Genomic DNA, 25,888 nt, shown 5'->3' with positions numbered 1-25,888 from the left:
GAAAAATAGTAGTACTTCACTTTTCTTTGATCAATAAAATATTTTAAGACAAAAATGTTGCTCAATTTACTTTCTAATTCCAGGGTAAAACAGACTTCTGTTATTAAAGTTGTGAGGCCATCCCAAGGGGAACTGACATTCCATATTTTTACATCCCCATTATGCTGAAAAGACAGAGATATTCAGTTGGACTTGAAAAGTAACATAGTGATTAATGTTAAAATTCCTAACACATGTAGATAATATTTCAAAGACACATCAAACCCTTACAGAAATTTCAAATGTAGTTTGCTTTTATCTCTGGGACCTTGTCATTTCCAGGTCTTTCCAGTAACTGATTATTTCCTTCCTGAATATGGCTGATAATTTTGATGGGTTAGGCACAGTGGTTTTTATATTTTTGGATTGGACACTGAAAAGAAAGCTTAATATTTTTATTATGGTGAGTATCTCTTATAATAGACTAGAATTTGTTTTAGAAATAATCATAGTTATGGAAGCTCCTACTTGTTTAGCATAAAGGATTTATCAAATTGAGGTTTGAGGTCCCTGTGTAGATAGTCCATTGCGGAGAATATTTGAGTTGAGGGACACCAAACTCTCCGTACCTTGTTACTTTGCTACAGTGTTTAAAAACTTCCAGTGGTAGGGTCACTTCTTTCAATTAATGCAGTGTGATTTTTTTCAGTGACTCTGTTAACATGAAGTATGTTTCCTGAGAGTGTAACCCATGGGGCTCTTCTCAGCCACAAACACTACCGTGAATTAACAATCTGATTGCTAACTGTGCCATTAATGGTCTGGAAAAAGTAAGGAGCAGAGAACAATCTGTTTTGAGATAGAAGGTTGGGATGATAATATATTTATTCTTTCTCTCCTGCTCAAGATATCTTGAGTCCCTAGCACCCAGGAGAGTGCCTGGCATAAAATAGCTGACAATCTCTGGTCCTCAATTCTCAGATCCCCGAATCTCTGGAAACAACATTTTTTAGTAACTGACTTGCAGTAAAGCTTGTCCTGAAGTGAGGTGAGGCTATTTATAGTCTTCTTTATTTATCTCACTTAGTGTGCATGTTCTGATTGCTGTAGAAATATTAATGCGCTTGATTATGGGGTGCTGCCCCAGACCCTGCTGGCGGTTTCACATAACATGTGTTCAAGGTACCATATTGCCTTTCTAAAATCTGAATTGAATTCTGAAATACATCTAACCCTCAGGGTTTTGAGTAAGAGACTGAAGATCTTAGAAAATACTACATATTCAGTACTTCCCATGAGTCAGGCAAGCATTGTGAATTTATACACATCACCTTGTTAAAGCATGCAGGAGAGGCGCTGTTGCACACTGGAGAGAGCGGGAGTTTGGAAGTCAGACTGCCCTGGTTGAAATTCTAACTCTACAAGTTAACTACCCGTAATGCCTTTGGGTATGGTCCTTTTCCTCCTTTTACCTCTATTTTCTAAAACCGATATAATAACATTTCTTTCATAGACTTGTAATTGGGATTAAATGATGTAGGAGATTTAGAACTACGTTTTCACAGAATTATTATTGTTAATCATTTTGATAAAACTGTGGTATTGGCACAATGATACCCATTTTATAGACGAAGAAATTGAGATCTGATGAGGTTAAATAACTTGTTCATGTTCACATAGTGGGAAAATCATTGAGGAGGGTTTGAATCCATATCTATGAGGTCACCAAATCTGCACTTTTTGCCATTGTACTTCTATTGCTTCTCTGTAAAAGGAGTTTTAGTGAGTGGGTTGGAACGTAAAGGTTGAGAGAATGAGAGGCTGCTTGGGGACGTTCAGGTGGCAGGCATCCTGGTGGGGAGCTCTCAGCAGCTGTGAAAGGGATCATGCACAGACTTGGTGAGAGGAAGGAGAAATCAAAGGCTCAGATGAAAGTATTAAATATAATTCTGCTACTCTACAGTGCTGTTTGGGATTGGTCATATCTGCATTGCTATAGATATGCAGATGTGTTCTGTATAGTCAGAAAAGTGACCTAAAAAAGGATAATTTAAATATTGAAAAAAATGAAAAAATAATTTTGTTAGACGTCAGGAAGCAGTTTACTTTGTGATCAGCATTAAGTATTCTTAAAATAAGAATGAGGAATTATTGGTATTTTCTTCTTATTATTATTTTTTAAGATTTCAATGAAATTCTCAATTCTTATATCTGGGATCATAACTCAGTTGCTTTAACAGAAAATAACTCATTTGTTTTTTAATCGAATTGACCTTTGAGCTTTGCCTTCCGTTTCCATGGGGATCCTAGAAACTAAATTGTCAAGTTCCTCACTTTACCTGGGCATCATTATCTTTAGTTTGATGGTTGTCCACTAAGGCTGTCTTCTAAATTATATTTTGAAGTATTGTACTCAACATGTTAGAAGAATAAAAGGTATGAGAACAGTTCTACTTACAAATATGTGTGAGTTAATCAGGAAATTGCGAAGAATTTGATGGTTTTGGAAAGGCATGAGTTATCAAAAACCATTAACTATGGAAGACATTAAAAATTACGAAAGTTATATCAAGAAGACTTTGAACCTGTCTAGGCTTGTGGCGAGTAAATTGCACATACTGAACTCATTAGTTTTCTGTATACCAGGAATAATTTGTGATGAAACAGAACTAGTCTATACAGAGGCCTAATATGTAATAAAAGAGGCTTCACATGGTTAGAAATTAATAGCACCCATTCAACAAACATTTTGAGGTCCCAGTATGTGATAAGGATTTTATTTATACGGTAATTAACAGAAGAGATGTGGTCTTCTCATGGAACTTGTAATGTTAGAAGCAGAAAAGGAGTGTGATAGTAACTATATCATGTAATTATTGTTAAAAATAGTACAGATATGTGCCAAAAATATTAATATAGAAAACTTTGAGTATTTAACATTTTATATGTCTATATTTAAACTTACTATATTGAGCATGTATTCCTTTGATAATGAAAAAAAAAGTAAGAAAGAAAAACAGTAAAATTTTGGAGTTTTTAATTTAATGCCTTAATACCATTTTCTATTCTTGGTGGTTAGCACAAAGTCTAGAAATAGATAACTTTTTGTTGATGATGATTAAGATACAATGCAATTTAGAGTTTGTATGGAATGCTAAATTATAGAGACTGTGTGTTAGTGAAATAGTAGCAGAAATATCCTTTGAAAAATCAAGTTCGCATATTTTTCGATGACAGTAGTAAAAACTATCATTTATAAAATACATATAGACATATTTACTCTCTACATTTGTTTTTATTAAAACACGGAGACTTACACATGCTTAAATTAGTGAAAATATATCAGTAAGTCTAGAGGAAAAAACATGCTTACTTTAAAACCTTTTTCTTATATAATTGGAGTTGATATCCAGTCATGTGGGACTTTTTTTTGAGGTTTTGGAAGCTCCTTCTTTTTACTTGATTTAAGGAACATTTCTTTAGATGTCTCTCAGATTCACTCCTTATATATTTTAACCAAAGTGAAAAAAATTGAAAGAAATAATAAACAGTCTTTTTCAAAGTGTAAGTGATTTGCACTTTTTAAAAAGTATTTGTCCTCTTCATGTTTATAGACAAGTAAAATACCGTATCATTTCCAACAAAAGCCCTAGGTTTTAATTGTACTCTGATTCAACCTCAGAATCAAACTGTTTAATTATGTAGTAGTATGTATGTCAAATACTGTTGGAACATGTGGATGAAATTTTTAGACTGATGAAATTTACTTCGTATTCTTTCATTGCCTTCTTTTCTTTAGTATATTTCTGTTTTTCGTACTTAATCTTTTTTTTTTTTTTTTTAAGATTTATTTAACCCATTTTAGAAAGAGAGAGAGAGAGACTAGTGGGAGCGGCAGAGGGAGAAGGAGAGAGAATCCCAAGCAGACTGCACGCTGAGTGTGGAGCCTGACATTGGGCTCAATCCCAAGACCCCGAGGTCATGGCCCTGAGATCACAACTCTGAGATCAGGACCTGAGCCTAAACCAAGAGGTGGCTGCCCGACCGACTGGGCCACCCAGGTGCCGCTCATACTTAATCTTGAAGTGAGAGTTCTATAGGGATGATTTCTATAGGGATGAAACATTCACGCCCAAAGATAGAATAGCAATGCACTGGGTAGCCATTGCCTGATCTACTAGCTCATTGGTCATAGAAATTTTCTATGCGTGATTTGTTTTTTCTCTTATCTGAGGAAGGAGGGCTGAAATGCTTGCACCATTACTAAATGGCAGTCTTAATTTGTGTTACTTGCTTCATGCTGGCAGTTTGGATCCTTCTGTATCAAAGGCTAAAGTGTCTCCTTTGTGCAATTCTGTATTTTAAATGCTTTCATAGATATATTATCTCCTTTCACTGCAGTTCTGTGACTGTTTTTGAGGGTGTATTTTTGTTATTGCTATTGTTTTGTTTGATTAAATTCCCATTTGAGGGTTACCAGGGTCTGAAAGTTTCCGTGTTTGCAAAATGGTAAGCTGCAAAGCTAACTTCTGAATTTGGGATTTTTTTTACTCCAAATCTAGAGTACTTTTCACTCCGCAATAAGGTCTTTGAAAAGATTTTTAGCAGTCAACAAACATACTTTCAAGAAAGAAACTTTTCACACTGCCTTCACCAACAGTGACTCTGCAGAAAAACTTGACATGCATTCCATTAAGAGCTTCAAGAATCATTTTGCCATCTCTTTAGATATATTTTCCAGTTTAATTCTTACCTACCGTCTGATTTCTTTTTGAAAAGGCCTGGTTTCTACTGACTATGCATCTATGCTAATCTGTGTGATTCATAGAACTGCGTCATTAAGCATAGATATACATAGTGATGAAAGTAGAAGAGTCAATTTAATATTTCATGTTTGATCCATGCCTTCATTGTGTTTTTGCAGTTAAGTTATATCACGAAAGTGAGAGGATTACCAGTGTTCTCACTGGTTACTGCACATTCAAAAAGACATAAGCATCAGTGGTAGGCCTCATCACTCAATTCTTGGACAAGGTATTTATTTATTTGTTTGTTTGTTTGTTTATTTATTTTTATTCTTTAAAATTTTTATTTGTTTATTTTTGTGAGAGAGTGGGGGAGAGAGAGTGAGAGAAAGCAGTCGCAAGGTGGGAGGGGCATAGGGAGAGAATCTTCAAGCAGACTCCCCACTGAGCATGGAGCCTGACTTGGGGCTCAATCTCATGACCCATGAGATCATGACTGGAGCCAAAATCGAGAGTTGGACACTTAACTGACTGAGCCACCCAGGTACCCCAATTCTTGGACAAGGTATTTAATCTGTCTGGATTTTACCTTTAGTGTGTTAATATATAAGATAAAGACATTATTGTTTACCTCTGTTTCCCACTTTCCTTCTTCATAAGAGAATCCCAACTTTGTTGGGCTAGCCACAATTCTCTGTAGATAGCTATACGTCTCAGATGACACTGACCCCAACCCAGATACAGTGGTGGGACTGACTGGTCCAAGGACAATCCTACTCATTTATCGGTAAGTCATTCAATAAAACAATGAAATTTTAGGCCACATTCCCAAGAAAAGTTATGGAGAGAGCATCCTCTTTCCAAACAATATTCAGGAAGAGAACTTAGTTTTCCTTTTTTGTATGACATTGTATCTGGATGGGATGACTAAAACTTTTGTTTGATGATGAAATGAACACAAAGGATGTTAGAGCAGACTATTTGAATGAACCTGACCACTTGATGACCTAGCTGAGCTGATGAGAAAACCAACCTTGAAGCCTCTCCTTTCTCTAGTTTTCGTAAAATTTAAAATCAAAGTTCCCTATATTTTAAGCTAGCTTGATTCCTTGATGATTGCAGCTGAAAGCATCTTAGTTTATATAATTCCCATATTTCCTTTCAACTCAACAATTCTTTAAAAATATTTTACATGTAATAATTATATATAAATATAATAAGTAAATATATAATATACAAACATAGAAAATAATCATTGAGATTCCACAGTAAGTTTATAAGGTTGTAGGCACATTTCCTGAACCCTGTGTCTATTCATGGAATAACATTACCTCTTCCTGATATTCCTTCATTGTTCTTTTTGCCAGGAAGTGGGGGAATAGATCAGATTCTATTCAATTTCCTAGTGTAAGTTTATTAAATCTTCCCTTTAATTTTTACTTCATTTCATAAAAACTTTTCTTGGGAATTAGCTCTTAGTTTTTACGTTTTCATGTTAAAACTTGATTATAATTTTAACAGGATTTGATGATAAAATGATAAAAACATTTCACTTATAATTCTATTACCCTATGTAATAGGCTGAATTGTATCATCCCCAAATTAATATATTGAAGCCCTAAGCCCAGTACCTTAGAATATGATTATACTGGAGATAGGACCAGTAAAGAGTTAATTAAGTTAAAATGGGGTCATAAAGGGGGGGTCTTCACCCACCAATATGACTGGTGTCCTTACAAGAAGATTAGGACACAGACAACATGGAATGAGGGATGACCATGTGAAGACAGGGAGAAGATAGCCATCTGCAAACCAAGATGATAGGCTTTAGGAGAAACTAAATCTGCTGACAACTTGACCTTGGGGTTTTATCCTTCAGAACTGTGAGATAATAAATTTCTGTTTAAATCACCCAGTCTTTGGCATTTTGTTATGGCAGCCCTAGCAAACTAATACACTCTAAAACAATTGCTTTCATTTCTTCCTGTTTTCCAAAGTACAAAGCTGAAGCATGGTGCATAATAATTTGGAGCATTGTCGTAACTGTCTCAACACATTCATGTTGGTACAGTCTCCTTCTTCACACTTTTTAATGGGACACAATATTCAATTAATATATTTCTTTTTTCACTATTATAAATTATTATTGAGGCCTTAGTGGTAAGAACATATTTGAAAATATACATTTTCTTTTCTGTATATTTTTTTCTTGGACACATTCTTGGGACTTGGATTCCTGTAAGGGGTCACAAATGTTACAATGGCCTTTAATAAGAATTGCTAAATTTATCTTCAAAGAAATTGTAAAAATCTACAATATCATTTGAAATGAATCATTCTGTTTCAAAGTTGAGGTGGTAGTATTCATTGTTAACTAAAGCAGGGGAAAGACACAGTTCAATCGGATCAATAGATCACTCTTAATGTAGTAAGGAAATGGGTTTATATAAATTAAGGCAAGAATGGTGGTACGGAGTTAGGAAGCTCCATCAGTGATTTACAGAGCTATGATGATTTCAATCACGGCAATGCTAGTAAATAGGGAAAAGGGATTTGTATTTGAAATGTGTTTAAGATGTACTCTTAACACAATGTTGAAGTGATTATATGTAGAAAATGAGGGAGTCAAATGACTCCTCGCTTTTGGTCTGAGTGAAGATTGCCCTTAGCTGAGTTTAGCATTATAAGAGAAAGATGATAAATGCAATTTAGGCATGTTGAATTTGGGGTGTTTGTGGGACATGCAGATACATGCATTTATCAGGCATATAACTATAGAAGCTCAGATGAGAGAAAAGGCTAGAGTAGATTAGAGGAACTAACACAAACATGTAGAGTAATGAGAATAGTACCCAGGTATAGAAGTCTCTGACATAGCAAAATGTAAAGAGTGGGCAGGAGTCCAAAATAGCTTGAGAAATAATGGCTATGGAGGTAAGATATGGTCATACAAGATATGGTCAACCATCAAACTCTGTGAATAAAATATTTATAAAGGATCCAAACAAAGGCCAACATGCCGTGGATAGTCTGGAAGTCCAATAATATAAGGTCTAAAAAGTACCTACCCAATTTATCAACATGGTGATCAATAACTTTTGGGATGAGCAGTTTCTACATAGGAAGATTCCATATTTCAGTAAGCTGAAGTGTCAGTGGGATGAGAGAAAAATAGAAAAATATAGTATAAAATACTCTTTCAAGAAAATTGACTAAGAAGGGAAAGTGAAAGTGTTTTAATAAGAAATACTTGCAGATTCAGAGAATTGTGCATTTAGATTCAAGGGAGGCTATTGTTTGAGTTTGGATATGATTTGAATGTACTCAGCCAGCAGAGAGCAAGGCATTGAAAAAAAAGGAAAATAAATAGTTTTTGAAATGAGTCATAGAAAAGGCAGAAAATGAAATAATTCACAGTAGACACTCATTTAATATTTCCTAAATGAATGAATAAATGGATATAGACAAAAGGATTAATGAATGGCATAAGAATCACATATCCTCTGAGAATAAAAATAATTAGATGGTATTAAGATTAAATGTAGATAAGATTCTAAATGGACCGGTAGATGAGCTGGTTCATGTGTGAGGCCTTGATTTTTACAAAGAAATAGGAGGTGAGAAGATGCACAGGACATTTGAGAGGGATTAAAAGCTTGTTATATATATATATATGAATATATATATATATTCATATATATATGTATATATATATTCATATATATGTGTATATATATATATAATAATTACTTAGAAAAAGAGAACTTATCAGAAAGAAAGATTGCTACACAATTCTTATAATATTGTCTGGGCTTGGTGAGTTTTCTCAGTGAACAGACGTGTGGACAGGGGTGGGGAGGGAGAGTAGGGCCCATCTCCTGATTCTCATCTTTCTCACCAGGATGGGAACTAATGGGTATTACCATGGAATATGATATGTTGTGTTCTTTTTCTTCAATGTATAGAGTTGCTACCAATTTTTTTATGAGGGGATTTTAGTTGGAATCTGCAAAGAATGTGAATCAGTTTGTCTTTTTTATAGTGGTAAGATATACATACTATACAAATTTAACATTTTAATAATTTTTAAACTTACAGTTTATGGCATTAAATACATTCACATTGTTGTGCAACCATCACCACCATTCATCTCCAGAACATTTTCATCTTTCCCAACTGGAAATTTGTACCCATTAAACACTAACCCCCATTCCCCTCTTCCTCCAGCCCCTGGACACTGCCATTCTACTTTCTCTATTTTTGGCTACTCTAAAAATCTCAATATGTGTCCTTTTATGACTGGCTTATTTCATTTAACATAATACTCTGAAATCTCCTTCATGTTATGCATATGTCAAAGTTTTCTTCCCTTTTTAGAAAAGGCAGAATAATATTCCGTTGCTTGTATGCAGCACATTTTGTTTTTCCATTCATCTGTTGTTGGGCACTTGAATTGCTTCTGTATTTGGCTGTTGTGATTAATCCTGCTATGAACATGGCTATACAAATATCTGTTCAAGTCCTTGCTTTCTGTTTTTTTGGATCTATACCTGGAAGCAGAATTTTTGGATCATATAAGAATTCTGTGTTTAATTTTTTGAGGAATCACCTTACCATTTTCTGCAGTGGCTGCATCATTTTACATTCCCACCAGCAATGCATAAGATTTCCAGTTTCTCCACATTCTTGCCAAAATTTGTTAATTTTATTTTTTTTTCATAATAGCCATTTAAATGGGTGTGAAGTGGTATCTCATTGTGGTTCTAATTTGCATTTTTCTAATGACTAGTGATATTGAACATCTTTTTTATGTGCTTCCTGGCCGTTGTATATCTTCTGTGGAGAAATGTCTGTGCAAGTCCTTTGCTAATTTTTTGATCAGGTTATTTGTGTTTTTGTTGTTGGCATGTAGAAGTTGTTTATATATTCTGGATCTCCTGTTCATATCAGATATAAGATTTCAAAATATTTTCTTTCATTCTATATGTTGCCTTTTTTTATTCTGTAAATGATGTACTTTGACACACAGAAGTTTTCAAATTTGATGAAGTCCAACTTACCTATTTTTTCTTTTGTTTCCTGTGCTTTTAGTGTTATATCTAAGAAATGATTACCATATCCAACATCATGAAAGCTTTCTCCTATATTTTCTTCTCAGACTTTTTATAGTATTTTTATCTGTTTTAATGTCAGTGATCACATGGATTACTTTTTAATAGTATGAATAAGAAAATGTAGTGCTTAAAATGAATCTATAATAACTAGCTGGTGAAAAACTAAACTATAAAATTGAAAGTAGCATATTTTATGAATGAACGTTTCTAGTTATTAAAAATTAAGATATAATAAAACTGCTCTTATGTTCTTGAGATAATGCAAAGAGTTTGCTAAACATTGAGGCGTGATAGGGATGAGCAAAACTGATGGAAACATGTAACAGATAGTAGATAAAGGAGTTTAAAAGGTGATTAAAATAATGTAGAAACAACCCATAAGGATTAAAAATTCCAACTCCATAAAATGTTTTGTTGATTTTGCATCACAATCATATGCGTCTCAAACCCTAGTTATCTTGAAAAATTTTCTACATTTTTCTCCTTATCCAATTGATTGCTTAATTCTAAAATTTTTGTCTTATTATATTATCTCTCACATACATATTCTGTGTGTGTGAGTGTTTTGCGTTTGTTTTTCTTGAGAGAAAGAGAGAGAGAGAGAGCATGAATGGGGCTCAGCATGGAGCTCAACTCAGGGCTCCCTCACATGACCCAGAAATCATGAGCTGAGCTGAAATCCGCCACTTAACCAACTGAACCATCAGGCCCCCCTCTCATATACATTTTCTTCCCATTCTCACAACTGCCACCCTTTTATTGTTATAGAAATAACTTCCACAATGAACTTATCTCCCCACATTATTTATGGGTTTACTCATGGGAAGATTATGGCACTGGGAAAGTAGGAGCACATATTTTTCTTAAAAAGTTTGGTATTAGATGTTTAAAAATACATTGAAAGAGACATTTTAGGAAAAAAATCATAACTTTATTGGACTTACCTACACTTGTGTAATGGTTTAGTTTAGTTTTTTTTTTTTTTGAATTAGGGGTATCGCAATTCCTCTCATGTTGTTGTTAAAGTAATCTTGCTAAAGCAGAACTCAGATGATATGCTTACTAACTTCAAACCATCAAAGGCTGTTCTTGTCTTCTGCAATATTTATGCAGTTATTCATTTAAAAATATTCATTGAGCATCTTCTGTGTGCAGGTTGCTGTTTTAGGCACTAGCGATGCAACAATGAACAAAACAAAAGCGTTTTACCTTGTAGAGTTTACATTTTGTTGGAGGAGTAGACAGTAAATAAATAATTAAATATATCATATATTATGTGGTGATACAAGAATGGAGAAAATATTTGATTAAAGATGAGGGCTGCAATGTCATAGCCTCCAGGAAAGGCTTCATTGGAAAGGTAATATTGAGCAGAAGCCTGAAAGAAGTAAGGCAGCAAGCTATGCAAAGAATAGGGGAAAAGTGTTTTCAGGGAGAGTCAAGAGCAAGTACAAAGGTTCCATGCTGCGAGTGTGCCTGGTGCTTTTGAGGAATATCGAGGAGGCCATTTGGCTGGTGCAGGGTGAGAAGAGAGCTTAGTAATTGAAATCAGAGAGTCTGCAGAGCACAAGATCTTGTAGGGCCTGTAGGCAATTGTAAGGACTTCAACTTTTACTCTGAGTCAGATAGAAGCCATTGAAACATTTTGAACAGAAGACTGACATGACCTGGCTTCTGTTTTAAAATGATTACTGTGGTCACTGTTGAAACACGTCCTGGGGTAGGAGCAAGGGCTGCATCAGGGTTAGGTGGCTATTGTAAGAACATCAGCAAGCGATGGTGGCTGTCACTGGGGAGGAGGTTACAGAAGTGAGTTATTACCCAGTCTACCTTTCTAGTCACATTCCAGTTCAGATGAGAGGAAGGGCTCGAGTGGATGATAGTACTTAGGGCAAAAATAGAAAAATGAGAGTAGGATCACAGATGAAACCCTAGGAAATAAAATGTAGGGGTGCCTGCCATTCCAGGTACATGGTGTTTCAGCTAAGTTAGACTTCCTGATCTTTGAATATTCTGTATTTTTGGCCTTTGGCCCTTTGCCTGAGCTTTTGCTTATCTTTTTTACATGCCAAAAGTCTATTAATTATTTAGAATCCGTCTTGGATACTACTGCCTTCATAAATAGGGTCGCCAGATTGAGCAAGTAAAAATATAGAAGGCCCAATTAAATTTGAATTTCAAATAAACGATGAATAATTTTTTTAGTATAAGTATCTCCCAAATACCGCATGGAACATAGTTATACTAATTTTTTTCATTGCTTATTGAAATTCAAATTCAATTGGGCATCCTGAATTTTATATGGCAAACCTACTCATAAACTATTCTTGGACACTGAAATTAGATGTCATTTTGGTCAGGATAGATTATGTTATTCCACAGTAAAACAGAACCCCAAAGTCTTAGAGGCTTTAGACAACAAAGTTTTATTTCCTGATCATACTACATGTACTTAATGGGGCAGCAGAGAAGTCCTATTAATTGTAGTTCTTCAGAGACTATCATTTCAAAGTGGTACTATGCCAGAGGGGGAAAAAAAAGAGTTTTGCAGAGTCTCACATTAGCAATTAAATGCTCTGGGCTGGAAGTCACAAACACCACTGCCACTCGCAACTCATTGGCCAGAAATAATCCCTTGGGCCTGTCAACCAAAGAGGAACCAGATGTTCAGTCCTACTGTGTTCTGGGAAAGGAGGGGAGGTGGGAATGGAGCTATGCAGAGAATAGCACCCATGATGTAATTCCTAGATATCACCATAGGTGTAATCTCCCTTTTCTTGAGCCTGATGGGAATTTATTTATAATTCTCTAATGATATTTATCTTATTTTAACTTATAGCTTAACCGTCTTTCACTTATTTAATTCTTTTGGGCTAAGAAATTGTTTGAAAGGTAGATCCCAGAATTATATTGACAAAGAGTAGAACTTCAATACATGTATGTTAAGTACTGACATTTTGTGCTGAAGGTCAGTGCCTCGCTCACTTTACTATTGTCCCAACTCTTTATGAAGATATGATTTCATCTTAAGCTGAGATGTCCGTTGTTGTATCTGTCATTGGTCCTTCAGGTACACAGGCTCTTCTCTTCTTCTTTGCCTGACGGTCTCCTCTTGCTGTTTTTTCCTTGAGGTTTTATATGGCAGGCAGAAAGCAGATTCCTTTGCCCCTGAACACTATAACTTCTCTGCTCTTTGCACCTCTTTATTACTGCTGGGTGGGAAGAATTTACATGGTATTACTTTCTTTTTCTTAACCTTTTTGTTCTCTGCTATCCTTTCAACCAGACCAAATAAATAAATGTTCATACAGATAAATGTACAAAACTACAGATAATTAATACATAGGGAAATATATTGACTACTCAAATGAGAGACTTCTTTTTGAATCTATTTGGAATAAATAACCAAATTTTGGTGGGTTTCTGCCAGGAATAGACTTCATTTTCCAACAAACAAGAAGACACATTCCAGTAACTGCCAAGAAGTGGGAAAAGGAAGGAATTTGACGGATTCAAACTCCAAGTGAAGGCTGAATTTAAATGACCACATTTGTATCTGAAAAAGGAATGGATTAGAGCCACTGATCTTTCCTATGTCAAGAAAAATCTATTTGTGTCACTTTCAGACTATACAACAGTGCTGCAAAGTTTCCATCTCTCTTGTGGTGAGGATGAGGCAAGATAAGATAGGCTTTTGCTGCTATTTTATCTTCACTGGGGGAATCCATCCATCATTGAGAGCATCAAGAGTGATTAAGAGGGTCATCCAATTATTATATTCTGTAACATTTGAAAAATTAGTTTTCATATCAGCACCCATTTTATGACACTTTAGCCATGCATTTAATAATATTTAAGAATTCTGATCAAGTTTAATTAATGATCTAGAATATTCAAGTTTGCCATTGTTTCAATAACTTGATTAAATTAAAGAACCAGGTTGGAAAAATGTTACAGCTATGAGGAAGAAGAGTATTTAATCCAAACTCAATCAAAACCTGTATTAAAAAAAATTACCGTCTTTTGGGGCACCTGGGTGGCACAGCGGTTAAGCGTCTGCCTTCGGCTCAGGGCGTGATCCCGACGTTATGGGATCGAGCCCCACATCAGGCTCCTCTGCTATGAGCCTGCTTCTTCCCCTCCCACTCCCCCTACTTGTGTTCCCTCTCTCACTGGCTGTCTCTATCTCTGTCAAATAAATAAAATCTTTAAAAAAAAAATTATTGTCTTTAAAACGACTTTGTTGTTGTTGTTGTTGTGAAGGATTAAGTATATACTAAAGATTAAAGAAATGGATTCAGGGGCGCCTGGGTGGCTCAGTCGTTAAGCATCTGCCTTTGGCTCAGGGTGTGATCCTGGCGTTCTGGGATTGAGCCCCATATCGAGCCCCACATCAGGTTCCTCCACTATGAGCCTGCTTCTTCCTCTCCCACTCCCCCTGCTTGTGTTCCCTTTCTCGCTGGCTGTCTCTCTCTCTCTGTCAAATAAATAAATAAAATCTTAAAAAAAAAAGAAATGGATTCAGAAAAGAAATGAAATTACCCTGAAATGCATTATACTTCGAAACTTTTTTTTTTTTAAAGATTTTTTATTTATTTATTTGACAGAGAGACAACCAGCGAGAGAGGGAACACAAATGGGGGGAGTGGGAGAGGAAGAAGCAGGCTCCCAGTGGAGGAGCCTGATGTGGGGCTAGATCCCAGAACACCGGGATCACGCCCTGAGCCGAAGGCAGACACTTAACAACTGTGCTACCCAGGTGCCCCTCCAAACTGTTTTTTTACCTTGATGCTCAGTGAAGAGAAAGTACAAATGAAGTTTGGTTGATTAAGAAAATTATATATCTATTTCTGTATCTTTTGATTTTATGAATTTCAAGAGTATTTTTATTTTGCACTCTAAATGAAATTATCTTTATCACTAGAAATGGAACATCACTGAAATTCTTTTTATAAATCTTGAATAATTTATACCAGTTCATTGATTATTATTTTTTTTTAAGATTTTATTTATTTATTTGACAGAGAGAGAGACAGCCAGCAAGAGAGGGAACACAAGCAGGGGGAGTGGGAGAGGAAGAAGCAGGCTCATAGCAGAAGAGCCTGATGTGGGGCTCGATCCCATAACGCCGGGATCACGCCCTGAGCCGAAGGCAGACGCTTAACTGCTGTGCCACCCAGGCGCCCCTCATTGATTATTATTAATTCAACTAATTTTTCAGAGTTTAGTTTTATATCTATTTTTTGCTAGTCAATGATTCATCTATTTATTCAAATAATATTTTTGATCAGTGCTCACTACATGCCAGGCACTGTGCTGGGTGCTGGAATAGAAATTTACCTGGCAAACACTCAGGGCTTCAGACAAATGCAATCCCAACTAGCTTTATGCTTGAAAGAAATTAATTACTATGATTTATTTATGATTGCATTGCATTCTGGGTTTCAGGAAGGGAGGCTACATGTTAAATTAATCCTGGTAGAAAGATGACTTTGACGAAAAATGTTTGCTCTTTTTTTTTGGCACCTTTCTCAACGGAATATTGATAATTAAAAACAACATCAACCTGACTTCTACAAAGGGAAGTCTTTCTGTTAGTCATTATTTATATTATATTTTGAAGCAAATCTTTACAAATAGTTATAGGTATAGCTATGGCCTAAATCAAGTAAGAGAACCTTTAAATAAAAATTGTATAAACTTTGCTTCCAAAAGTACTGAAACAGATTTTTAATATTTATTTTGGCTGATTAATTACCTTTGAACAGATTCTAGCCAATCATAGACTGATACATTATTTACAACTCCTACTGATTACAACATTATTCAGGGATTAGTTGGCTGAAGGAGTGTATATATACACACACATATATTTGAGCAATTCCCCTTCTTTTTCCAATATGGTTTTAGTCAGAAACGAAATGCAGTTATCAAAATAAAAGAAAAACAAAAGATTATGTTTTTCATTTGTGAGTCTCAAAACAATTGTGTTTTGTTTGATTTTTAGTTAATTATATTTTTCCTAGTAAATTTATGTGAAACTTATTGGTGTATGGAAACCATGTAATTGATAATTATTGTAGCACAGTAATTAGACAAACTCTCTGGGTCTGCAGCTTGGCACCCACACTTTTCAGCTCCTTTATGACAGTGGGCAATCAGCTTTTCTGACTCAGTTCTCTATTTTGCAAAACAGGGCTGACGATACATGTTTGCTCTTATTCTGCGTTTAGTAAAGGACTAAACACAATACCTGGCAATAGATAAGTGCTTAATAAATAATCCATTATTGTTATAATCTATAGTATTTATTTGCTATGTTCACCTACTAGTTGACACATTAAATACTCAGAAAAGAGATTTTAAAGTCATTATAAAATTTTGTTTTCAGTGATTGATTGATTTTTCCCAACATAGTCATGGTTTTCATTTTTTCTTAAATCACTCATTAAAAAAAAAGCAGCGCTCATTTTGGCAGTTATGGGAGGGTGAATGATGAATAGCAAGAAGAGATTAGATTTTTAGAGAGAGGAATTCCAAATTACTTGGCTATGGAGCTCATTTTGGTCTTTGGCAATCTCATATTATACCTTTTTAACAAAGAGTTGTCATTCGAATATGGAAGATAAAATGCAGAGATTAAAGCAAAATTGGAAATGATGATTGAGGATTTAAGATAACTTTTTTATGCATTATAGATTTAAGGCCATCAGGGTGTCAGAAAATCTTAAGATACTGTCACATATGCAACTATGATTAACTTCTATTATAAAATAGGAGTTATGTGAGAGGATTTTAAAAATGAAAATAATAAAACAATTTATCCAATAGGATGTATGATTTAATAACTCAATCTTACTCAGTGGTACTTTTGAGAAAACAGAAGAGCTGAAAGCATAGAGCTATAAACACAATTCATCAATTACAACTCAAATTGGTGAAAGAGCTCTCTGCTAAGACAACTCTAGTTATCAACCTTTATTTATTTATTTTTAATTTCATGCATCTTTACATATGTTAACCTCAAGGTTATTTTCTTTGTGCAGTTTCCTCATTATGTCATTCCACTATTGACCTATGATTCCCCCCTTTTTTTGACCTATGATTTTCTTCTCATGTGTTATATTTGTGAATGATTTTTAGCTTATAATTATCACTACTTCTAAAGAGAAAAATGTGACCTATAAAGAGCTTGTACTTTATATTTTTGGGAAAAATTCTCAATTTTTTTAAAGGTTTTATTTTTAAGTAATCTCTACACCCAATGTGGGGGCTTGAATTTATAACCCCGAGATCAAGAGTCACGTGCTTTACCAACTGAGCCAGCCAGGTACCTCTAGATTATTTTTAATCCTTCAAGTTACTTTTTGCAGGATTTATTAAATGAATTTTATCTTACAAATGAAAACATTAAATAAGTATTCCATGCTTGTTAAATGGAAACAAAAGGAGAAAATAAAAATACAGATAATAGAGTAAAAATTCACTCAGAACCCCTATGCCTGCTGATAACCACCATTACTATATGGATGGATATTGTTCTATATTTTTCACATGTTCACACATCTTTACCATATGTGTACAGAAATACCTACATGTTATATTTTACAAAAATTAAATCATAATAAATCTTTGTTCTCTTTTTTACTTAACAATATGCGTATGTTGTCATTTCGTATGCCTGAATATATGTAGATCTATATAGTAATTTTAGTGGTTACATAATATTCCATAGAAAGCTGCATCAACTGATTCCCATTTTGAACATTTAGAATATCTATGAAAGGCAGTAATGAATGTATAATGGTTTAGAGCATGGTTCCTGGCTCTAGACTTCCTTGGTTCAAATGTCAGCTGTGACTAATTAATAAATGATCTTGGGAGAGTTTCTTAATCAGTCTATTGCTCAGTTTCCTCACAGGTAAAACAGAAATTGTAATAGTAGTGATCTCAGGGTTGTTGTGAGAATTTAATGAATTAATGATGAAAATTGTAACATTTGTGAAGTTAAGATTAATCTTGGGTTGCAGAAGCAGAGTGAAATCTCATATGCTCTCTCATTGCTGATGTAGCAAAATCCGGCTAATGGGAGAAGCCCAAAACAAACATTCTGCAGGTCTTACCCTTAGACGCTGAAAACTGGAGATGCACTGAATCGTATAGAAAATGCAGAGTATTCCAGATCTACCTTATGTCCTTATTGGATTAAGTATTTAGCCCCTCAAACTATCTAACTAACAATGGAAAGGATGAATCTGTTCTGGGGAAGATTTTCAACTTCAGCAATTATGTTGTTGTTGTTGTTTTAAATACACAATGTTTGGTATATAAATGGAAACTTAAAATGCAAGGGAAGAGATAAAAAAATGAAGGGAAAATAGACAATAGGAGCAGGCACTCAGATATTCCAGATGGTAGTGTTAGCAGACAAGAACTTTAACTACAAATGCTGTATTAAAGATAATGAAGAAAAGATGAATTCAATAAATAGAAAACATGGAGAATTTCTTATAGACTTTCAAAGTATAAGAGAGATTTAAATGTATACTCTACTAATACTGAAGTTAAGAACTTGTTAGGTTGGATAGACAATAGACTACAGGCATCAGAACACAGGTTTAATAAAATCAAATGAGAGATGAATAGAAAACACAAACTAAAACACATGGGGAAAAAAAGAACAGGAAAAAACTTGAGATATTTAGGGCATAATCAAATGGTGTAATCATTGGAAAACTATAGTACTAGAAAGAGGACAATAAATGAAGGAAACAGTATAGTGATAGTGATAAATAGTGATATAGTAAAGTGATAGTGGCTGAGGATTTTCTAAAGCTGATAAAATTCAGGTTCAAAAAGTTTAGAGAACCCTAGATGGGGAAATGAAACACATGTAGGCACATAAATTCAAATTACGGAAAATTACAGATACAGAGAAACTCTTAAAAGCATCCAGAGAAAAGATACATTGCCTTGAAGGAGTAACAGGAATTGCTCACATTTTAACAGATTACAGAAGATAGAAGACAATAAAATGACATCTTCAGAGAATGGTGGAAGACAAAAACCCACTGACTTAGAATTCTATTTTCAGTAAAACTATTCTTCAAAAGTTCAAGGAAATAAATACATTTCTAGATAAAAAAAGCTGAACATATTCATTATTAGCATACTAAAGGAGTTCTTTACGATGAAGGAAAATATTCCAGAAAGTAAGCATTGAACTGCGAGAAGGAATGAGAACTAGAAGTGGGTAAATATAAAGGAATATTGACTGGAGCCACAATGATAAATATGTATTATAGGGCTCTACCCTATGTAAAAGTAAAATATAGGACAATAATACCACAAAGGACAGGAGGAGGGAAATGGTACTATTCAGTTTTTGAATTTCTTGAATTATTTGGAAAGAGGTAAAAGTAATGCATTTAAGATAACTTTAAAAAGTAAATGAGGCATATTGCAATTCCAAAGGTTACCATTAATACATACAAAAATGCCTAACTAAAACATTAATAACTACATCCAGAACAATTTAAAAAATCTTGATTAATTCAAAAAGTGAGCAGAAAAGAAGAACTAAGGGACAAAGAGGGAATAAGAAAAAGAGAAAGAAAATAGTGAGATGGTAGACCTAAAAGAAATTATATCAATAGACACATTATTCATATAATATACTGCAATTAATATATTATTTAATTAGATTTAAAAAATACAGAAACAAGACCTAACTATATGCTAGACACTGTTACTTGTATAGCATCTAAGAAGCCATTACTTAACCCAAGATCACAAAGATTTACTCCTGTTTTAAGAATTTTACAGTTTAACTCTTCCACTTAGGACTGTTTTCTGTTTGGAGTTAATTATGGTGTACAGTCCGAGTTAATTATGGTATACAGTCCAAGTTAAAGGACCAACTTCCTTCTTTCAAATGTGGATATCCCAGCACCACATGCTGAAAAGACAATTATTTCCCCCCATTGCATTATCTTAGCACCCTCGTTAGAATCAACTGACCATAAATTTAAGGGTTTGTTTCTAGAATTACAGTCCTATTCCATTGATCTATACATCTATTCCTATGCTACTACTATACTGTCTTGATTACTATACTTTTGTCATTGAGAAATGTGAATCCTCCAACTTTGTTTTTTCTCAGAATTATTTTGGCTATCCTAAGCTCCTTGAATTTCCAAATGAATTTGAGTATCAGCTTGTCAATGTCTGCAAAAAAAGCAGCTGACATTTTGATAGCGATTTTGTTGAGTCTGTAAATCGACTGGAAAGTATTGTCATCTTAACAGTGTTAAGTCTTCTAATTCATGAACATGTATTTATTTATTACATTTAGTTAGAGATCTTTTAGCTTAAAAATATTTGTAATTATTAATGTACAAATCTTGCACTTCTCTTATTAAATTTATTCTTAAATATTTTAGATGCTATTTTAAATGGAATTGTTTCTTTACTTCATTTTCTGAATTGTGCATTGCTAGTGTATAGCAATACAGTCGATTTCTGCATATTTATCTCGCATCCTGCAAACTTGCTAAACTTGTTTATGAGTTATAATTTTTTGAAGTGGATTCCTTACCATCATAATCATATCATATGCAAATAGATACTTCTTCCTTTCTAGTGCTTTTTATTTCTTTTTCTTGCATAATTTTCCTAGTTAGAACTTCCAGTGCAGAGTTGAATGAAAGTGACAAGAGTGAACATCCTTATCTTGCTCTTGGTATTAGATTTTGTTACTGATCTTAGGCTTCTGCCATTAAGTATGATGTTAGCTGTGGGGTTTTTATACTTTTCCCTTTAAGAGAAGGAGGAAGTTTCCTTCTATTCTTAGATTATTTCAGTGTTTTTATTATGAAGGAGTGTTCAGTTTTGTCAAATGCCTTTTCTGCATTAGTTAAAATGATAATGTGGTTTTTGTCCTGTATTTTATTAATAGAATATATTACAGTGATTAATTTTCAGATTTAATAGCCTTCTGTTGCTGAGCTAAATCCAGTTGGTTATGATATATAATCCTTTTTATATTCTGTTTAATTTAGTTTACTAGTATTTTGTTGATGATTTTTTTCTGTATTCATAAGGAATATTTTGTAGATTTTTTTAATACTGTCTTTTTCTTGTTTTGTTATCAGTGTAATAATGGTCTCACAGAATAAATTGGAAAGTGTTCCTTCCTTTTCTGTTTTTTTGGGAATATTTTGTGAAGAATTGGTATCTTTAAATGTTTGGTGGAATTCACTAGTGAAACTGTGTAGATTGTTTTTGAGGGGATAGTTTTAAAAATTACTAGTTCAATCTCTTCACTTATTATAGGTCTATTGAGTTTTTCTATTTAGGCCATTGATAACATACAGGAACAGAATCATTAAAGGGTAGATATTCTAAATACTTCTAGTCAGACTCAGAGATAACAATACAGACCTCCTTTTATCAGTTTTCCTTAGAATTTTTCATGAATGAGTTCCATGGTTTTGTGAAATTGGTCTCAACGAGTTGGAATCACTGAGAAATGAAATAGAAATGGAAACATGTAGCAGCCATGACTTGGCCTAAGCACAATGGTTATAACTGCAGGTTATAGATCATTTGGTGGTAAATTTTGGGAAGGACAAACTTGAAAAACTGACAGATTTTGTTAAATGAGCTTTTGAGGTATTAATAAATATCCAAAAAATATTCTATTTTGAATAGTTCATGCAAATGAACTTTTATTTCAACCATTTTTGACCTATGAACGATACGTAGAAAACTCCAGGCACTGTTCCATTGGCAATTTTCATAGATCAAGAATAGATTTTGGAGGGGAAATAAAACTGCCATGTTACAGGTTAGTGTTTAAAGGACTGTAATCTGCTTACCCAGAGAACATTCATGTCTTTCTTGCGGATAACTAGTGAGCCTGTTACCAAATCCTACCTGGCAGCAGTTTAATCCAGAGGAATGTATTCCGGTTAAGGATCAATAGTTTTGCCCAAACACAGTTAGAGAGAGCCTGCAGGGACAGTGGCTACCGACAAAGGATCAGAAATCTGAATGGTTTCTATGAACTCGTATTTTCTAGTTAGTGCACACTGTGAAATGTATTCAAATATGTGTGGGGCTAAGGGTAAAATTTGACCTGTGATCCCTCAGATATTTATATAATAATATAACCTCCAAATATCATCCTCAAAACGGATGCTGATTTATTGTGAACAAAACGAAGTGAGTCAAATTCAGTTTTAGATGGTGTGTTGGACTGGGCTGAATGCACATAGGTGGGACCAGCACATACATGTGTTGAGAATCACATAAAGTTCAGATCAATTTCCCCACAGAAAATATATAGGAAAAAAAAAACCAAAAAATATCAGGCTAATAATGTTCTGATGCTGGGCCTGTATTCTCCTCAAATGACCAAAGAGAAGCTGGTCATATAACAGGGAACTTAAGTCATGTATTAAAGGTAACTCTTCAAAGAGGTATTTTTGAGAATTCCTGAATCCAGGTACCATTCTGTTGTTCTTGTTTCATACTGTTCTTTAAAATTCTAATGAAGAGGAAGTACCTTTTCCCAGGGTAGTTTGGGAACAACACCTGGGGTCTGTCTCACAGTAGCAGCAACAATCTTTGCAGCAGGGGTGCCTGGGTGGCTCAGTTGGTTAAGTGCCTGCCTTCTGCTCAGGTCATGATCTCAGGATCCTGGGATCGGGCCCCAAGTTGGGCTCCCAGCTCAGCGGGAACCTGCTTCTCCCTCTGCTCCTCCCCCTGCTTGTGATCTCTCTCTCTCTCAAATAAGAAAAATCTTAAAAAACAAAAAACAAAACCCCCTCAATCTTTGCAGCAAATCTCATGGCAGTTTTGAAATGGGGTCATAGGAAAAGCTTACTTAACAGAAGGTCTAGCAAAACTATGAGTGTTTTTAACATAAACACTTAGCATTTCAAATTTTTAGGTTTCAGCAAACGAACTCCTCTTTTGCTTTACATAATTTAATCTATATTTTTTTTAAGTCATTGAAGTTATAGTCTCCAAGTATGGTGGTGAGATTTTCTAAATTGCACTCAAGATTGTGTCACCAGCTTCTTTAAAAACAAATGGAACAAAAATGGTTGGAATGAGTAAGTAGCAATAGATATTTTCTACATGGGTTATGTATCTCATATTTTTGAAGTTTAACAATCCATAGAAATATGTGCATGCTTGATGCTATATTTACTGCTCATTATTCTCCAACTGTAAGTGGCTGGTATTAAAACAAATTATTAATTTGCAGAAACTTAAATGCATTTGTTCCAAATGAGAAGTGTTCTTTTTCACCATCTGGTTGACTTTAAGCTTAGGAATCCCATTTGAAAAATAGGTTTCTTTCAAGAACTCTTTGTTTATTCCTCATAATAATTTTACAATAATATCTCTCTTACCCGGATGACCTATCAATCCTTTTCCCTTTGGGGGTTTTGGTCAAGGGAGATGGAACAACAGACAAAAAGGAAATAAGACATCAGCTTTATTAATTAATGGGAAAGCACATGAAAACATCAACACCTGCTTTTCTTCTTCCATCTCTTCCCCTCCTTATCATCCCTCTCTCCCCCCGATGGGCTTCTCCAAGAAGCTGTCGTACTAGCCTGAGGCTTTGGGGCTAATGGAGCATACCATCCTCCTCTAGCTGAACATTAACTACATGCTCAGTCTTGCCTGCATGAAGAAAGAAAGACAAATCTGGATCTGTAGATCCACTTTTACAACTAGTCAAATAAGTCTGCTCTGTGAGGACAAATTAAAGGAGGAAAGATCCTCCCACTCTTCAGCACAGGAAATAAAGAGGAAGTAAGTCATGCCCTTAGCCTTTTCAATCTCTAGTAAAATACATGTCCCATGTGAATGTCCCTGAGGGGGACTGCTCAAAGGAGCTGAAAATATTCCCTTCCACTAATCTGCAAAGAGGGAGAAGGGGTGAAGTTACCTCTTCGAAAAAATGAAGCCAAAACAAAAGGAGAAAGAGAGGTTTCTGATGATGAGTAGGCAACACAGATGTCATTAAGTCTGTTCTCTCTAATCCAACTCCAACATTTCACAGGCAAGCCTCTTTCTTTTTTTTTTATAGGGTTTTAGCAGGCTTGATTGTCTGATTTTAAGTCTGCATGCAACTTAAGGTGGGAAATCAGTCAGAACAAAGGGATGTAATGATGTTCAGCATAGCAAGACATAGCCTCTGACAGTGTGAGCGCAAGAGAAGAGAGAACGAAAGTATGTGAGTAATCAAAAATTCCAAAGGCATAGCCATTAGGCGCCATTTTGTGTGCTTAAAGGAGTTCCATAAACCTCAGCAGACCCTTTGCTGATGGTCTCAGTATGTTGCGAAAAAAAGTAATCATTTAGGTTGAAAGCAACAACTTTGATTATTTGGCAAAACTCAATAAGCAGATCTTGGAGTCCATATAGTCAAATCTTTTATAAATGATGAAACTCAGATCAAGTATTCTGTCAAAGAAGATGAGAAGGGTATTTAATATATTTTAGAATGATGTTTATACGACATGTTTTTTTTAACGAAAAGCTTATTTTTGAGACAAGGTAAACTGGCTCAATGGAAAACTTAGCCATACTGAAAGAAAATGAGAGAGATAGATGGACAGAGAGAGAATGTTTTAGTCTGTTCAGGCTGCTATAACAAAACTATCATATACTTGGTGGCTTACAGATGACAGCAATTTATTTCTCACAGCTCTGGAGGCTGGGAAGTCCAAGATTACTGTGTTGGCAGATAGAGGTGTCTGGTGAGAGCCTGTTTTCCAGCTCATGGATGGCCGTCTTCTCACTGTGTCATCACATGGCAGAAGGAGTGAGAGAGCTCTCTGGGGTTTCTTTTATAAGGGCACTAATCCCAGTCATGAGCGCTCCACCTTCATGACCTAAGCACTTCCCAAGGGCCTTACCTCTAGATACCATTGCGTTGGGGATTAGGTTTCACTGTATGAATTTGGCAGGAACACAGACATTCAGGTCTGCAGTTGAGAATGAGAACATGACTATAATGTCTTCGTGTGTTTTTTATAATACCAAATAGTACCTCACATAGCATTCTGCCCATGGTGGGTCCAATTACTGTTCGCTGATTGAATGAATGGCATACATGGTGGGATATTATAAGCACAGAATTCAAAACTTTGAAGGAATTTACGTTACTGTAAGTTTTCAGTGCTATCAATGGTATCATCTCACTCTTTAGCATGTTTTCATACTTCTACCTCCCTACTGCTTCTTAATCGCCACTGCCTTCCCCGGCCCCATGGGAATACACCATGGAGAGGGGAATAAGGCTGTTTTTTCCTAGTAAGAAAATTTAGGGCAAAAATGTATTCCCTAGTCAGAAACAGTATTGCATGACTCCAGGGGGATTCAAGTCACATTCAAGTCCATGTGAATGACACTCTAGAATTGGGTAGTGGCCAATCTGTGTGACTGTACGTGGCAGCTCTAAATTATAAAACTTGCCAGACCATAAATTTTACCAAGGTGATCAGAGTAATTTTTCTTCCTTTATAATGCTGGAGGAGAAGATGGCAATAAAGGTCTCTACTAATCAGAAATTGAGACGCCTCAACTTCATGCTGTGAACTTTGCAGAACTTCATTCTTTAAAAGACCCTGATTCTGGATAAAGTGAATTTTTCATGTAAAACTGTCAGAGTGCTCCATTTGACAGACTGTTTTCAAGTCTTTGAACTCTTCATTTCTGCACTAGTATTTGAAAATAGTTTCCCATATGGTTTTGGGTAAAATTAATTTGTACTCGCGTAGGTGTCATTTGTGTTTTGAAAGTGTGTTTGTAGGAATAAAGCCATAGATGTTTACAAAAATATTTTAGATTTAATACACTGGTATAATTTGGAAAATATAAAGTTTTATATAATATTTATTATTGTTGCCATCATGGCTCTTTTTGAAAGCAAAAGCAAACCTGAGTTTAAATGAACACTGTCCAATGCTGTGGTATAGTGCATAAATCGGTTGATATAATTACATAACCTGCTATACCTGTACT

At 34.9% G+C, this 25,888-nt stretch overlaps 1 protein-coding gene across 6 annotated transcripts in view; it reads left to right on the top strand.

The window, feature by feature from the left end:
* The window catches only part of KCNC2 (potassium voltage-gated channel subfamily C member 2), a 186,932-nt gene that overhangs the window by 23,639 nt on the left and 137,405 nt on the right, over nt 1-25,888 (top strand). The gene's annotated exons all lie outside the window — the stretch shown is intronic.

This window comes from Ursus maritimus, unplaced genomic scaffold (genome assembly GCF_017311325.1).
Source record: "Ursus maritimus isolate PB19 unplaced genomic scaffold, ASM1731132v1 scaffold_21, whole genome shotgun sequence".
NCBI classification, from domain to species: Eukaryota; Metazoa; Chordata; class Mammalia; order Carnivora; family Ursidae; genus Ursus; species Ursus maritimus.
This window is presented reverse-complemented; position numbering and strand designations above follow the sequence as displayed.